This window comes from Oryx dammah, unplaced genomic scaffold (genome assembly GCF_014754425.2).
Source record: "Oryx dammah isolate SB20612 unplaced genomic scaffold, SCBI_Odam_1.1 HiC_scaffold_3, whole genome shotgun sequence".
NCBI classification, from domain to species: Eukaryota; Metazoa; Chordata; class Mammalia; order Artiodactyla; family Bovidae; genus Oryx; species Oryx dammah.
In genome coordinates, this window is record NW_024070187.1 from 66,748,888 (window position 1) to 66,761,110 (window position 12,223).

The 12,223-nt window shown below is 35.7% G+C and overlaps 1 protein-coding gene across 6 annotated transcripts in view; it reads right to left on the minus strand.

The window, feature by feature from the left end:
• FRYL (FRY like transcription coactivator) overlaps positions 1–12,223 on the minus strand; it is a 263,407-nt gene that overhangs the window by 190,242 nt on the left and 60,942 nt on the right. For all 6 annotated transcript variants that reach the window (XM_040238172.1, XM_040238170.1, XM_040238168.1 and 3 more), the window contains exon 3: positions 3,150–3,280. The gene's annotated coding sequence lies outside the window, so the exon portion shown is untranslated. The remainder of the gene's footprint in view (positions 1–3,149; positions 3,281–12,223) is intronic.

Consider the following 12,223-nt stretch of genomic DNA (forward strand, 5'->3'; position numbering starts at 1 on the left):
TTTCATTTAAAAGTTTATCTTTTCTAATACATCTGTGGTGGTGGTGGTTTAGTCACCAAGTCATGTCCGACTCTTACAACCCCATGGACTGTAGCCTTCCAGGCTCCTCTGTCCATGGGAATTCTCCAGGCAAGAACACTGAAGTGGGTTGCCATTTCCTTCTCCAGGGAATCTTCCTGACCCAGTAATGAAAGCCAGGTCTCCTGCACTGCAGACAGATTCTTTACCAATCTTTACCAATGTACTTTTAAACACACACCAAAAAAACTTGTTCATTATAATCAATCATAAGTTATAATCTTAAAATCATAAGTTATCTAAAGTAGCAAAGAAAATCTTGGGATGAATTACTAAAAAAAAAAAAATTGATAATTTAAAATATATGAACCTAAGAAAATAAAATTGAACAGTTTAAAGTATAAATATTTAATTCAATAAACCCAGTAATCAACCTTACATAATTTATTTCCAAATAACTAAGCATCCTATTAAATATTTTAAAATAGCAAAAGTAACTGATCCTACTGCCTTATTGTAATCCAGAAGCATGATAAAATGTGCCAGTGAAAGGTACTAAATAAGACTTTGTGCACTTTAATATTTCTTTTCTCCCTTTCTTTGCCTGCCCTCTGGTGGGGTTACTAAGTGACCAAGAAAGAAATGAAAACAAACAAAATGAACAGATAAGACATAAACTTCCCTAAGTAGTCAAATTGATAACTTTGAAGGATACACACTTAAGAGAAAAAAAAAAAAAAACCTGATTCATTTAGTGAAACACAATCTTTTTCTTCCAGCACTCAGTAGGAAGAGAATGATCTACATATATTAAAAGATGAAGCATAAAGTTGTCTACATAGATAACAAGGAAATTGCTGTAATATAAAAACAAGTAAATTTCTGGTCTGAATTGTGCTGTGCTTAGTCGCTCAGTTATGTCCAACTCTTTGCGACCCCATGGAGTATAACCCACCAGGCTCCTCTGTCCATGGGGATTCTCCAGGCAAGAACACTGGAGTGGGTTGCCATGCCCTCCTCCAGGGGATCTACCCAACCCAGGGATCGAACCCAAGTCTCCAGCATTGCAGGTAGATTCTTTACTATCTGACCCACCAAGGTCTGAATAGATGAGTTTTTAATCCTTAACATTAATAATGAAGTCAATTATTCTCTATTTCATTCATTTAAAAGATATTAAGTAAAAATCCTCTATACATAAAGCATTAATATATTATTAAGGTTCAGAGGAAATTTAGAGGATTTATTCATGCAAATCCTGTCTCATGGAATTCTATAGTAAAAAGGAGGAAAAAAAAAACAAGGAAGTCAAGTAAAGGACTCAAGTTTCTCGCCCTAAAGCAAGACTATACCAACTAGAAAGAAACACTGACTTAAAAAAAATCCTTCTCAGAAGTAGATTCTCTCTTAACCCTGGAGCACAGAAGGATAAAAATTCATATATGATCATCCTATTGCCAACACACTGTAAAAACAAACTAGTTAGAACCATAATCCATGTCCTTTAATAACCTAGAAGTTATCCCTATATCTTCCCAGGTTTTTATTTTTGTTTCTTCCATCTCACCTCATTCATATTTTTTAAACTGAAGGACAACTGGCTTATAATATTATATTAGTTTCAGGTGTGCAAGATAGTGGTTTGACCTTTTTATATAGATAATTATGAAATGATCACCATGGTAAGTCTAGTTACCACCTGTCACACACACAGCATTACTACAATATTACTGACTATATTCCTATGCTATACATTACATCTCCATGACTTATTTTATAACTAAAAATTTGTACCTCTTGATCTCCCTCACCCTATCTCACCCATATCCCCATGCCCTCCCCTTTGGCAAGCCCCTGTTTGTTCTCTGTGTCTATGAGCTATTTCTGATTTATTTGTGTTACTTTTTTTTGTTTTTGAGATTCCACATATAACGAAATCACATGGTATTTATATTCCTCTGTCTGACTTACTTTACTTTACATAATACCCTCTAGATCCATGCTGGCCTTTTGTTTGCTTCCTCTTTACTGATATGGTCTCTTGTTCTTTAAAACTTAGTTCAAGTCCCTTGTGTCCAACTCTTTGCGACCCCATGGACTATACACAGTCCATGGAATTCTCCAGGCCAGAATACTGAAGTGGGTAGCCTTTCCCTTCTCCAGGGGATCTTCCCAACCCAGGGATTGAACTCAGGTCTCCCACATTGCAGGCGGATTCTTTACCAGCTGAGCCACAAGGGAACCCCAAGAATAGTGGAGTGGGTAGTCTATCCCTTCTCCTCGAACCAGGATCTCATACACTGCAGGCCAATTCTTTACCAACTGAGCTACAAGGGAAGCCAGCACATAGAAACTTATGTGTGTTGTTTTTCTCAGGTCCCTTTGTAGGTCTTCCTTATCTGTGGAGCCCAGGAATACAGTAGTATGCAACAAACACATGCTGATTATGAGGGCAAGTTACCTTCATGTTTGTTCATGATATACAAGACAACCACACATGTCACTGTTAACCTCACTGTTCTAAACTACACTTTCAGTTGGAAAAAGAAAGGGCAAGGGTTAGGTGATATAGGAGAGACCACAAGATTTTTTTTTCAGATTTCCTTCTTTTAACAACTGTTTGCTGAGTAGCTTCTTTAATAGCCTGTGCATGATGCAAATGCACTAAGGATTTATCTTCATCCCCAGGAAGCTTAACTCTCACAACTACAAGACTCCCTGTTTGGCTTGGCCAAGGTTTTGTTGAGCCTGCAATATGCTTCAATTTCTTCTGTCCAATAACGTCCTTTCTTTGCAGGCGTGGATTCCTAATAAACATCTAGGAGCCAAACTCCTTTTCAGTGTCAGCTTTTGGAGGACCATCCCTGAGACATAACAGCGAGGTATAAAGCATGGGCCTGCAATATCCATTACTAGCTGAATCTATGACAGCGAAATGCCATAAAGCTATTTCTAAGATCTTTGGTTGATTATCAAAACTTTGAACTCTTGCTATAACAGTTAAAGAATTAAGAAATTATAGCAGTTATAAATTATAACTAACAGGGCTAGTCATTCAAAGACAGCATTTAAAAATCTTTTGAGATCTCTAAGTCACTATTTCGCCTTTAGAATATTTATTATAATCTTACCGTAGAATTCAAGACAATAATTTCTTGGTGGTAAGCTGGATCATCTAATCCTGGCTGTGGGACTCTTGAGCAGTTTTGAGAATTAAGCAGTTAGGTGTTAATCATCCAAGATTAAATAAATGGCTTCAGCTCTGAAGAAAAACAAAATATGAGATTGATACATTAGACATGTTTATAAGTACATCTGTGTGTGACTCACATCCACCCTTACTTATGAATATATTATACTGCAGGGTCACTAGCTGCTACAGTTATCCTCTTTCAATTAGTGTTATGTTTTTTCTAAGTTTTTATTATGACAATTTTCAAACTAATTCAAAATTATTGAGAATATTATGATGAACCCACTCCTATCAACTCATGGCAAATCCTATTGCATTTACATCTTCACCTACCCCTCAACCTCTATCCCACCACTCTGGGTCATTCTGAAGCAAATTCCAGGCATTATACCACTTTATCTATAGACCATTCTGTATGTCTCTTTCTAAGACAAAGATTTGCTTTATAAACATAAGGCAGTATCATTGTAATATCTACAATTAATTCACAATAATTTCTTTATTACATCAACTACCAATCAGTGCTCATATTTCTCCAACTGTCTCATAAGTGTCTAATTCAAAGCTAAACAAAATCCATATAGGCAATTGTTACTGTTTCTCCTAAATCCCTTTTAATCTACAGTTGGTTTTTTTTTTCCCCTTCCATTCTTCTCTTTGCAGCGACAAACAAAGCTTTTACTAGACAAAAATTGAACAAATACATCAATACCCTAACTGTTTAATAATAAATCCATTTTCATTTTATTCACCAAAATAATCAAATTTTCAAAATAGTTCATATATCCACTAGGCCTAATATTATTCCATCTGCAGACAGTGTTTATGGTACACATTTTTCAAAGTCCAACTATAATAACTCTGAGCAGGTCCTGGATTATGAACTACTATACCTTATATGTAATAATTTGATGACTACTAAGAATGAAACCAATGACCAGAAGGAGTTATCCTTTAACTGCATATAAGGCCTCACATGCAATCAAATACATTTCATGTTTGTAGTACCATGAAAGGTTGTGCATTTTTCAATAGGCCACATTTTAAATTTGTCATTGAACCACAAATCAACCTCATTTTAAATCACATCCTGTTTCTATTTTCTTGTTTAATGAATTTAATTCCCAGCCCCAAAGAAAGAACTACTTCCTAAAATATTAATTGTGTACTTAAAAGTTCTTAACCTGAAATTCCTTTAGCCAAGTTAGAAAAATATAAAAATATTTCATTTATTCACAAGCATAATCAGCTAAATTATGACTAAAACCAAATCTCTGAAGCCCCAAACTGGTAAATATGAAAATACTAATTTAATATAGATGTACTTGTTCATAATCAATTATCATTCAGACTTATGAATTTTTAACTGCCTCACCAAATATTTCTGCATCTACTAACAACATGGTATCTACAATCCCACCATAACTTTTGATACTTTATCTTAGTTTCATGGAATCATCTCTCCCTCAAAGCAAATAAAATTTATGTGACAAACAGCATATCATTTCTTGCCTACAGTGAGCAGAGCAGTCATGCACTGGTCTGTATTTAATGAAATTTATACTATTTTTGTTTTGTTCAGGGGTAGTATGGGGGTTTTTGTTGGTGGTGATGGGTTTTTTTTTTGGGGGGGCAGGTCAATTGTACTTTTATCTTCTCTCCATATAGACTACCTAAAATGGAACTTTTCTTTTCATTTCACTTGATTAATTTGGAGAATAGTTTATCTATAAGAAGAGTAGGTTTTTGGGGGGGTTCACATTCCACAGCACATGTGTCCTTAGTTTCCTGACCAGGGATTGAAACCACAACCCCTGCACTGGAAGGCAGAGTCTTAACCACTGGACCACTGGGGAAGCCCTGAAAAGAATAAACTTTATTACTACTTCTATACTACTACTTTTGAGATGGTCAAGGTCAGAGAGGTCAGGTAACTGCGGTCATGGTATGCACATGACCGATCCTGTTGTTTCTTATTTTAAAAGAATAAGCTCGTATTTAACAAGAGTGACTTAAGGAGGTCAGATGGCATTTGACAACACTGAAAAGAAGACTGTAAATTAGTCAAATAGCACAAGCTTTAAAGATTCAAGGCTTTAAATCAGCAATAAGACTAAGGATCTAGAACCTTCCATGTGTAATAAAGAGAACAGTGGCCCAGCTCTGCTTGGAAGGATTCTCAGATCAAATGAGGTCCTTAAGGGACAACTCTGTTTCACTTTAGTCTAGAAAGTAAAAGAAAAAGTTGAATAGGTGCTCAGGTAACATATTAACCTCATTTCCTTTCTGAAAAGGATTACAAGAATAATGAAGAAAAGAAATGCCACAAATCTAATGTACCCTAGCTGTAGTAAAACTTCTGACATAAAAATCTCTAATATACATTGATACAGAAAATTATAATCTTGAACAAATAGAGCAGAAACTAAGAAAAAATGAGTTTCAGTAATGTTCAATGTAAGTACTCTCAATATTTACAGGCTTGGAATACTTCATAATCTGAAAACGAGAACAAGAAGCTATGGTTCCAAGCACAAGGTAGACTTGAGCTCAATATAATAAAAAGAATAACTTATTATATAATTCATTTAAAACCTGCTTCATAAAGAAATGGAGTTCCTGCTGAGTTTTTAGGTAAAGATTGTTAGAAATGCTATAGAAAGGGTTATACCACTGAGTCAAAAGACTAAGATAAATTACTTCATAGATTCCAACTTGAAATCCTAAATTTCACTTTAATATATATTTTGTACTTATACTTGAATACTGGGAAGTGTGGTGACCTAAAGATTCAATCATATTTCAACTAAAGAAAGAAACCACAATGTAAGATATTAAATCTATAACAGAGAACTTCAGTCTTTCTATTAAAATTATTCTGGGAATATTGGAAGACCTCTTTAAATGATGCAAAAGACCAAAATGATGCAATGATTTTCAAATAATTTAGAATAATCATAGCTCCTATCTATAATGGCAAAATAAGTATGGAAAATAGAAAATGAAATATTTTTTTAATCTGCCAAAGATTATGGAAGATGTGAAAAATCTATGCACAAAGACTCAAGTGTAGGTAGCAAATAATTACTCAAATTATCCTCTTTGTCTGACTGACAAAAGTTATTAAAATAAAGAATTTATAGTCATCCCTTTAATTAAGAAAGAAAATTAATGATTCATAAACCAACACTGACTCCACTACACTAATTTTTAGAAATTCATTTTTTCTCTTACTTTATAAATGTTTTAATTTTTACAATATCTAAAACAAACCTGCATTTTAATCTTCTGTCATTCTTTTTAACCTTCTACCAAATTTCAACTTTTAAGAAGTATGGAAACTTACGATGCTGACTAATGCAAGCATGGATTACACAATATCACCTGCTAAAAATGCTGTATAATGGCACTGAGCTAGAATAATTGGGCTCACTGCAAAAATCTAAATCTCTTGCTGATAAAGCAATGTTCTCTGCAGGTAAATTTTTCTATATTTTGTTGATTTTACATTTTTAGCGAAAATAACAATTATCATACTACTTGTCTTAATGAAAACAATTAGGAAAATTTTCCATTCACAAATTCGAAGGGAAGGTTTCTGTAACAGTTTCATTCACTGAATCATACAGACATAGCCCCAAAGTACATTTTCTAGTAAACTAGTGAATGAACACGTATTGTTTAGAATAATTTTCCTTTTACATTTCTACAGCATTACATTTCTATAGTATTTCTAACCCATTCAACAGCATTTCTGTAGGCACAGGAAAAAAAAAAAAGAACTAGATCACAAAACTATCATATAAGTCCCCTGCTGCTGCTGCTGCTAACTGGCTTCAGTCGTGTCCGACTCTGTGCGACCCCACAGACGGCAGCCCACCAGGCTCCCCCGTCCCTGGGATTCTCCAGGCAAGAACACTGGAGTGGGTTGCCATTTCCTTCTCTAATGCAAGAAAGTGAGAAGTACAAGTGAAGTTGCTCAGTCGTGTCCAACTCTTCGTGACCCCATGGACTGCAGCCTACCAGGCTCCTCCGCCCATGGGGTTTTCCAGGCAAGAGTACTGGAGTAGGGTGCCATCGCCTTCTCCATATAAGTGCCCTACTTACTCATTTAGACTTAAATAAGAAGAAAATTTTTGGACAAATGTAGAAACAACCCAGTAAGACATCACGTCAGTAATCTGGAATTTTCTCCCATCCCTAATTTCTAAAATTCCATTGCTGTAACTATGTATGCCACACATGAATTTATAAAAATCATACCTTTAACAAATATTGAACAGAACTATATGCCAAGAATTAGGGACAGAAGAGTGAACAGAAGAGACAAAAATCCCTAGGCTCACAGTGCTTACCTTCCAGTATCAGCTTGAATTTTTTGTAGTCCTTCCTTTGAGAATCTGAAAAAAGTGTTGGCGGCCTCTACTTCCAAAATGTAAACACAGTGAATCTTGCAGGGTTATGAACCTCTATAATCCAATTACTAATTATGGATTAAAAATCCCTGATAAAAACCCTCCTTATGCTTACTTTCTGTCTGCCATTTATAGTTGACAGTGTCATAATTTTACTATTCATAGTATTAAGAAGTAATACAGTCATCCTTCTATATACAGGAGATAATGGTTCCAGGACTCCTTGTGGAAACCAAAAGCATCAGATGCTCAAGTCTTTTATATAAAAGTTTATAGTATGTATAAATGACCCATGCAAATCCTCCTATGTGCTTTAAACCCTCTCTATATTCAGTTCAGTTCAGTTGCTCAGTCGTGTCCGACTCTTTGAGACCCCATGAATTGCAGCACGCCAGGCCTCCCTGTCCATCACCAACTCCCGGAGTTCACTCAGACTCACGTCCATCGAGTCAGTGATGCCATCCAGCCATCTCATCCTCAGTTGTCCCCTTCTCCTCCTGTCCCCAATCCCTTGCAGCATCAGAGTCTTTTACAATGAGTCAACTCTTCGCATGAGGTGGCCAAAGTACTGGAGTTTCAGCTTTAGCATCATTCCTTCCAAAGAAATCCCAGGGCTGATCTCCTTCAGAATGGACTGGCTGGATCTCCTTGCAGTCCAAGGGACTCTCAAGAGTCTTCTCCAACACCACAGTTCAAAAGCATCAATTCTTCCGCACTCAGCCTTCTTCACAGTCCAACTCTCACATCCATACATGACCACTGGAAAAACCATAGCCTTGACTAGAGGGACCTTAGTCGGCAAAGTAATGTCTCTTCTTTTGAATATGCTATCTAGGTTGGTCATAACTTTTCTTCCAAGGAGTAAGCGTCTTTTAATTTCATGGCTGCAGTCACCATCTGCAGTGATTCTGGAGCCCCAAAAAATAAAAGTCTGACACCGTTTCCACTGTTTCCCCATCTATTTCCCATGAAGTGATGGGACCACATGCCATGATCTTCGTTTTCTGAATGCTGAGCTTTAAGCCAACTTTTTCACTCTCCTCTTTCACTTTCATCAAGAGGCTTTTTAGTTCCTCTTTACTTTCTGCCATAAGGGTGGTGTCATCTGCATATCTGAGGTTATTGATATTTCTCCCGGCAATCTTGATTCCAGCTTGTGCTTGTTCCAGTCCAGCTTTTCTCATGATGTACTCTGCATAGAAGTTAAATAAGCAGGGTGACAATATACAGCCTTGACGTACTCCTTTTCCTATGTGGAACCAGTCTGTTGTTCCCTGTCCAGTTCTAACTGTTGCTTCCTGACCTGCATACAGATTTCTCAAAAGGCAGGTCAGGTAGTCTGGTATTCCCATCTCTTTCAGAATTTTCCACAGTTGATTGTGATCCACACAGTCAAAGGCTTTGGCATAGTCAATAAAGCAGAAATACATGTTTTTCTGGAACTCTCTTGCTTTTTCCATGATCCAGCAGATATTGGCAATTTGATCTCTGGTTCCTCCGCCTTTTCTAAAACCAGCTTGAACATCTGGAAATTCATGGTTCACATATTGCTGAAGCCTGGCTTGGAGAATTTTGAGCATGACTTTACTAGCATGTGAGATGAGTGCAATTGTGCAGTAGTTTGAGCATTCTGTGGCATTGCCTTTCTGTGGCATTGCCTTTCTTTGGCATTGGAATGAAAACTGACCTTTTCCAGTCCTGTGGCCACTGCTGAGTTTTCCAAATGTGCTGGCATATTGAGTGCAGCACTTTCACAGCATCATCTTTCAGGATTTGAAACAGCTCAACTGGAATTCCATCACCTCCACTAGCTTTGTTCATAGTGATGCTTTCCAAGGCCCACTTGACTTCACATTCCAGGATATCTGGCTCTAGATTAGTGATCACACCATCATGATTATCTGGGTCATGAAGATCTATTTTGTACAGTTCTTCTGTGTATTCTTACCACCTCTTCTTAATATCTTCTGCTTCTGTTAGGTCCAGACCATTTTTGTCCTTTATTGAGCCCATCTTTGCATGAAATGTTTCCTTGGTATCTCTAATTTTCTTGAAGAGATCTCTAGTCTTTCCCATTCTGTTCTTTTCCTCTATTTCTTTGCATTGATCGGTGAAGAAGGCTTTCTCATCTCTTCTTGCTATTCTCTGGAACTCTGCATTCAGATGCTAATATCTTTCCTTTTCTCCTTTGCTTTTCGCTTCTCTTCTTTTCACAGCTATTTGTAAGGCCTCCCCAGACAGCCATTTTGCTTTTTTGCATTTCTTTTCCATGGGGATGGTCTTCATCCCTGTCTCCTGTACAATGTCATGAACCTCCGTCCATAGTTCATCAGGCACTCTAGCTATCAGATCTAGGCCCTTAAATCTATTTCTCACTTCCACTCTATAATCATAAGGGATTTGATTTAGGTCATACCTGAATGGTCTAGCGGTTTTCCCTACTTTCTTCAATTTAAGTCTGAATTTTGCAATAAGGAGTTCATGATCTGAGCCACAGTCAGCTCCTGGTCTTGTTTTAGTTTACTGTATAGAGCTTCTCCATCTTTGGCTGCAAAGAATATAATCAATCTGATTTCAGTGTTGACCATCTGGTGATGTCCATGTGTAGAGTCTTCTCTATATTATACAATACCTAATAAAACATAAATGCTATGTAAATAATTATAAATAAAATGCTAATTCTGTGGTGAACAGTAAACTCAAGTTTTATCTTTTGGAACTTTCTGGAACTTTTTTCTGAAAATTTTAATCCAAGGTTGATTGAATTTGTAGATATAGAAGATATAGAGATAGAGAACCAACTGTGCTTTTTCTTACCCATTAAAATACTTAAAGCCTTCAAATTTCAATAGAATGTGTTCTATTTATTCTATTTGTACCTCAAACAAATTTCTAGCCTACTGATAGTATCCTTTATCAATTTTAGGTTTTCCAGGAGAAAACTGATTCTAACCTATTCAATAACTTCATAGGTAAACTTTCTGATTTCATTATTTATTCTCTGGACCTTCTTGAGTTAAAATTCCCACTCCCCCTGCTCAACTCTTCAGCTGAAGTCTCCATAGAAGTCACCCACAGTGCTTGCAAGAAGATACATATGCTCAAGAGAAACCACAATAAAACCTTAACCGTAACAGAAATCATCAATGACCCCCAAATTTTTATTCTTGCTTTTCACAGGAAGAGAGTGATCCACTAGTAAAAAGCTTTTTACTTAAAAATGCAACATCTAAAACTAAGGTTATTACTGTCTCTAAGCAATGTCTTATGCTTTTTATACCTATAATTATTTAAAATTATACATTGGAAATTACTCTACCTAATTATGATCCTAAGGTCCTAAAATACCAAACATTAAAGAAAACTATGAAAATACAATGTATATATTTTATATGTTATATGAAACAACTGATAGTAAAGAGGTCTCAAGGCTAATCCAAATTTTAAGTTATTCAGAAAAATGAAGAAGTAGCTAGGCAAGATCACAGAGCAAGTAAATGACCACAATTTCATCTCCAAAGAGTGTCTTTTCTCTTTTTCTGTTTATAGTCTGTAAACTTAAGAGAGGTCTTGCTTTTATAAGAGCAACTATGAAAGCACAAACTCCCACTGATGTTTAGCTGACCTATTTCTGCGAAATTTATAGCACCAAAATAATTTCTCTAAATTTAAGGAAGAATGATCATCTGTTACCTGCAGCCTCATAAACTGGATCAAAAGCCTTTAAAATGTCTATGCTCTTTGACCCAACAATTCTACTTCTAAAGCCTTTTCTAGGAAGATGATCAGAAATGCAGACAGATTTATTCACAAAGGTATCATTGTACTATTATTCCTATGGGCAGAATACTGCAAGGGAGGGGCAGGACAAAAACAGACAATGAAAGAAAAAACAAACCAAATCATGGTATACTCACTAGATGAAACGTTAACCATCAATTACAAATCATTTACTAATATGCCATAATATTCACTATATATTTTTAAGTAATAAGTAGAAAAACAAAAGTCTTTATAGTACCTTTGCAATTACTAGAGATAAAACTACATTTAAAAATAAAGAATAAATTTAGAATGATAGACTCAAATTGTCAAGGCAGTCAATGTCTCTATGCCATGTCCTTATTTATAAAATAAAGATAATAAAAACCTCTCAGGGCTATCATGAGAATTCGCTTTTGGATGAAAAGTGCTTAAATGGTGCTTGACATAAGTACTCAGATGTTATTATTATTATTTATTAACTCATATCCCATATGCTGATAGATAAAATCTGTAATACTTCTAAAAAAAGAAATGAAGAAATTCAGTTACCAAGAGATGGCCAGTATTGATTCATGTAAATATCTGGGTTAATTTTTTTCAGATCTTTTAAGATGCATTCAACATTTTATACAATTGGTGTTAAGTTTTACTGTTTCTACTGGTTACAAAATACTGTAAAATTTTATAAATATAGTATGTGCATTTCATCATTCCACTGGTATTGAACATAAGGTTCAGTTCTTCACTCTATAAATAAAACTGCAATGAATATCCTAATTGGCAGTCTCTGTACACATCTTTGATTTTTCCCTCAAGAAAGAGTCTAAAATCA